Here is a 6,000-nt window from a genome sequence, read left to right as displayed (position 1 = left end):
GAGAGAGTGAGAGAGAGAGGGAGAGGGAGAGTGAGAGAAAGAAATAGAGAGAGATAGAGAGAGAGGGAGAGATGGTGAGAGAATATAAGAGAGAAGGAGATAAAGTGAGAGGGAGGGATAGAGAATTGGATAGATAGTAAGAGATAGAGAGTGGGAGATAGATAGAGAGTAGGTGAGGGATAGTGAGAGATAAGGAGAGAGTGATAGGTAGTGAAAGAGAAAGAGAGAGTGTGTGGTAGTTAGAGAGTGAGAGGGAAAGAGAGAGAGAAAGATAAAGCAAGTGAGATGGAGAGAGCTATAGATACAGAGATAGACAGAAGAGGGAGAGAGGGAAGAGAGAGGGACAAGGAGTGCGAGAAGGAGAGAAAATGAGTGAGAGTGGTAAATAAAAGAGTGGGTGGAAGAATTATACATTTTGATAGAAGAGGGATAAAAGGGAGAAGTGTGTGTGAGAGAGAACAACCAAGAGAGAGTGGGAGAGAGCAGGATAGGGGGAGAGGGAGGGAGGAGGGAGGGAGAGAGAACAAGAGAGATAGGGAAGAGATGGAGAGAGAACAAGATAAAGATCATGAGAGATAGAGAGCTAAAAAGTGTGAAAGAGAGAGGGAGAGATTGGGAGAGATGTATATTTGAAGAATGAGAAGTTAAGAGAGAGAAATAGGAGAGAGAATAATAAATAGTGAGGGAGATATGGTGAGATATAGTGATATAAACTACAACAATGTAATGAAACCCAATAACAAAGATGAGTTGGAACCAAAGATCTTAAAGAAAGGTTTGGTGAGCTTTGGCCTATCACTATACCAGATGAAAAGAGTTAAGACTATGGAAGATTAAAACACTACACCAAAAAAACCAAAGAATCTCTAAAAAAACCCAAGGTGAAAAGTTTTGATGATTGAATGCCACAAAACTAACATGTAGGTTTAGGAGTTCTTTTAAGACAAAGAGGGACACAAAATCCAACAAGAGCGTATTCTCTGAAAATCCAAAAGAAGATTGAATCTCTCCCCCAATTAGTCCTAGCTAAATCCAAAATTAAGTCCATCGAAATATCTAATCAAGGTTAATTAGGTACAGGTAAAGGGGTGCACAAGCTATGGAGTTTTGATTTACCTATAACCGATTTACATATCATAAACTTCTCACAAATTCTTTCCAAATTACATTTCATATGAGGTCAAATAAATGTTCATGAAAAATTCCTAAAATATTAGCTACATAAAAATGTCCCATCAAACCACCACCACGGGATTCTCTCACAATCACTTCTTGTAATAAACACTTAGACACGGTTTATTTTCTCGAAATAAAAAGCCTTCATTCTTATAAACATACTAAATGCCACTTTTTTCATGCATTGAAAACATCACCAAAATCAAAATCTTGAGTATATAGGTCATTAATGTATTTGAAATCAAACATTTTTGTATTAAAAATGGAAAGTAAGACATGCCTTCAGAATAATGCATCACCTACCACATTTTCCTTACATTGCTTGTATTAGATCACATAAGAAAATATTTCAAAGAGTTCCACCCACAAGGCATGACATTTAATCAATCTTTGATACCCTTTCAAAAGTTTTAAAGATTCATGATCAGTGTGAATCACAAATTCTTTTGGTTATGGTGTTACAAATTTTTTAAACCCTCACCTAGGAATACATCTCCTTATTATATGAATTCCACACGTAGCGTGCATCTATTAATGTCGTGAGTTACTGCCACCACTGTTGAGAATCCTCAAAGAAGGATATTTATTTTTGAAAGACAATCACATCTTGAAGTCCTAGCTATCAAGAGGGTTATATCTGGTGAAAGAATTTCTGCAGAGACTGCCAACACCAATGCCTTACCTAATAAGCCTTTCATGTTTGGGAGGCATAATGCTGAAGCTTCCTCTAGTAGAGGAAAGTTGATAAGAAGATAGAGAAGAAAGAAGAATGTTGGGATCCAAGCTCACTTACAACTACCTGTCCACCCATCAAACCTGCCATTCTAACAACCAGAAGAAATCATTCCTACTTGGAATGGGTTTGTAGGCCTAAAATGGTAACTCCACTGGAAAGCTAAAGAAGTAACCCATGATGAGATTCACCTCGATGGTCGACCCATTAGAAAATAATCTAGGGGATCCCGTTGCTCACCAACCCTAGTCAAGGAAGATGCCAACTTTAAACATAGCCCGTAGGTTGAAGAGATCTTTCTGCCAAATCAAGAACTAAAGATTTAGTGGCACCGCCGTGAAAAAAATTGACTCTAAAAAGAAGTGGAGGAAGAAGAAGAGGACACCATGGATGTCGAAGTAGTTTACTTGGTGAGGCATGTCAACAATTATAATAATGTCGATTATGATGATGGTGAAGATGTTGCAGATTGGTAGCCACCACCTAGATAAGTGCATCGACGCCACCATGAGACTAGGTCAGTCACCGGTAGAGGTGGTCACTCCTTAGAAGGATGAGAAGAAAAGGCTGTGGAGAATCCCTTCAATGCTAAAGACATCCTGATTATCGATATGTATTGACAAATAAGATCCAAGGATTGGAAAATCTATTAGTTGAAAGAAATGATGAGTGAGGTGATGGCCCAAATGGTAGTAATGATGCTGAGAACTGCTGTCGCATGCCCTTCACCGTCAACTTTGGCCGACCTTCAAAACCTCCAAGCACCTCAAGTCTCAGGAGTACGAGGCAACCTTGAAGGTGGTCACAAGATGTAGAATGTCATTCGCCAGCCTAATCTACAAAACATTGCCAATATCTCCAAGCCTGTAATGGCTATAAACCTGAAAGGAATTATCATATAACATATCAAGGCTATCATAACCATTGATAAGGCTAAGAAATTCATTGGCAAGGGTTGCACGTATCCTGTCGAATACGACTAAGTGTCGTATCTAAAAGGGTATTATGTGTCAAAGTTTAACACCTTCAATGGTAATAAAAATCCTCTTTGACTGAAAAAATTTGAGTTTTGAAAATCTTTAAATTTCTTTAAGAAATTTGATATTAACTTTTAAATTTTAATTTTAAAATATAACATACCATCAGAAATGATATACCACCTCAAAAAGTGGAAATAAGGTTTCTTAATGGGATTCATATTTAGAATTATAAATTACGTTCAAAATATTGTAGCCAAATTTAAGGGAGAACTACATATAATCCCGAAGGGTTAAAATGATGTTCAACTAAATATTTAACTATTATAGTATAGATGAAATATCATTAAATTCATATTCGAAGTCTTTATAATATAATGATATATATTTCCGGAACAAGAAGGTTGTCTTCTCAGCTCCTTTTTTAGCTCCTAGGCCAGAATGGTTTTACAATTGAATTTTAAAAAAAATTCTTGGGACATTTTATAACCTATTTTTTATATATCTATTTTGCATTATTTCTATTCTTTTAAAATACCTAGGGCTTCTAAAGCTTATGCTATTGTTCTCATTCCTAAAAGTGCTTATGCTTCTTTGATTAATTATTTCAGACATATTTCTCTCTGCAAAGTTTTTTATAAAATTTTGGCTAATAGAATACAACTTATTTTGCCTTATATTTTTCACCATAGTCAATCAGGGTTTATAAAATAGAGATTTTTTATATATAATATTTTATTAGCTTCAGAATTATTGAGGGACTTCAATTGTTGGGTTGATGTAAAGTAACTCTATGCTAAACATAAAATTCATAACTCTATCGACTTCATTACTAGATTTTTTTATAAAGAATAGCTAAAAAAGATTTTTTTGATTGCTTTATTTCTTGGATTAAAGACAATATTGAGGAAATTTTCTTTTCTAATGCTCTTAATGGTTCCTTAGAAAGGTTAATTTGCTCCTCTTTTCATTAAGATTATCTTCTATCTCCTAAATTATTTTGTATAGTGATGGATGCATCATCTAATTTGCTATATTATATATCTTTTGATAATAATTTTGAGGGAATAGTGGCTGCTGGTAACTATATTTTTCATTTACTTTATGCAGATGATGTTTTAGTTTTTGTAAAAGCTTTGGTTCTGAATGAGAAAAAAATAGAGGATATTTTGGATTATTTCTTTCTTTGTTCTACTCTCTTTGTTAATCATAATAAAAGTTTGGCAATTTTTACTAATGCTACTATTTTTACGGACAATATTTGTCAGAGTTAAAATATTTCTAATTCTCAACATAGTATGAAACATTTGGGTCTTCAAGTTTCTACCAAAAGGCTTATTTGTTCTGATTTTAAACATTTGCTTAGTAAAGTTATTGATTTGCTTTCTTATTAGAAGGCTAAGGAGCTCTCAGTTACGAAAAGACTTCGATTTCTTAAATTTACTATTACCAATTACATTACTTATTAGATTAGAGGTATTGTTATTCAATATTTTGCCTTAAACTTATAATGTTTGCTCTTTTTCTCTTTTTCATGATAATGTTAATGCTAAGAAAATGCATATTATTGCATGAAAGGTTGTCTGTAAGCCAAAGTGTTTTTGGGGTATGGGTACTCCAGATACTGTTGTCTATTTTCAGTAGTTTTATTATTTGGATGATTTTAAATGAGAAATATCTTTTTTTCGATTAGGTTAAGCAAGTGAGAGGGAGAGAGAGCGAGAGTATGTGGGAAAGTGAGTTAGAGAGCTTGATAGAAGAGTAATATAAGGAGAGAGAGACAGAATGAGAGAGTGATAAAAGATAGAGCAAAAGAGAGAGATGAGACATAATGAAAGTGATAGAGCAAGTGATGTATAGAGAGTGAGATCTAGAAATAGAGGGAGAAAGATGGGATGAGAGTAAAAGAAAAAGAGATTTATTTATAAGGAGGTATAGAGGATGAGGTAGAGAGAGAATGGAGAGGAGGAGATAGAGAGAGAGGGAGAGATATAAAGTGATAAAGATAGTATACATGATAAAGATAATGAGGGAAAGAGAAGAGAAAGAGAGAAAATGAGTAAGAAAGGGTGAGAGCGAGAGAGGGAGAGATTTAGTGAAAATAAGAGGTTGAAAGAGTAAGAGATATATTGAGAGAGGGAGAGATAGAATGGGCGAACATGACTAACATAGAGTGAGAAAGGGTGGGAAGGATAGAGAGTAGAAGAGAATTAATGATACAATGAGAGAGGTAGAAAGAATGTGTGTGAGAAAGTGAGAGAAGAGAAGCTAGGCTAGAAAGGGTGAGAGAGTGAGAGAAGATGTTTTAGAGGGATAGGGAGGGCTTTGGAGAAAAAGAGAGTGACAAAAAGAGTAAGTGAAAGAGGAAGAGAGAGTAATAGAAAAGAAGATAGAGAGAAAAATAAAAAATATAAAGAGAAATATATCTTGAGGGGTTGGGTGTACAACTTTTATTTTTTGGAAGACAGTGAAAGTAAGAGAGAGAATGAGAAAGGGAGAGAGCAAATAGAGAAAGAGGGAGAGATGTGGGTGAGATAGAGAGAAGCAAAAAGAGACTAATATGAGGAGGAAAAAATATTTAATAGAGAAGATAAAGATATTAAAAGAGATAGAGAGATATTAAAGAGAGAGGGAGAGAGGGACAGATAGAGTTGTAAAAAGAGATGGAAACAATACAAAAAGAGTGAGAGTGTGGTAGAATGAGAGTGATAGAGAAGGAGATATGGTATAATGGGAGAGGAATAGAGATATTTAAATAGAGAGTAAAGCAAGAGAGGGTGTGAAGGTGATAGAGTGAGGGAGGGATAATGAGAGAGAACTAATATAAAGTTAGAGAGAGAGAGAGATAGAGGGAAGGAGGAAGTGAGAATGCAAGAGTGAGATAGAGAAGACTAATTGTGTGTCTGTGTCAGAGGGAAAAATAAAGGGATATTTTATGAGAGAGGATGAGAGAGAAGAGAGATTGTGAATGAGAGAGATGGGGAGACAGTGAAAGAAAGAGAGTAAGAGAGGGGGCGAAAGTGAGATCTAGAAAGAGATAGAGAGAGAAATAAAAGTACTGAGAGTAAAAGAGAAAGACATTTATTTATATGGAGGTACATAGGATGAGGGAGA

This window comes from Dendrobium catenatum, unplaced genomic scaffold (genome assembly GCF_001605985.2).
Source record: "Dendrobium catenatum unplaced genomic scaffold, ASM160598v2 original_scaffold_267013, whole genome shotgun sequence".
In the NCBI taxonomy this organism is placed as follows: Eukaryota; Viridiplantae; Streptophyta; class Magnoliopsida; order Asparagales; family Orchidaceae; genus Dendrobium; species Dendrobium catenatum.
Note: the sequence above shows the minus strand (reverse complement) of the source record.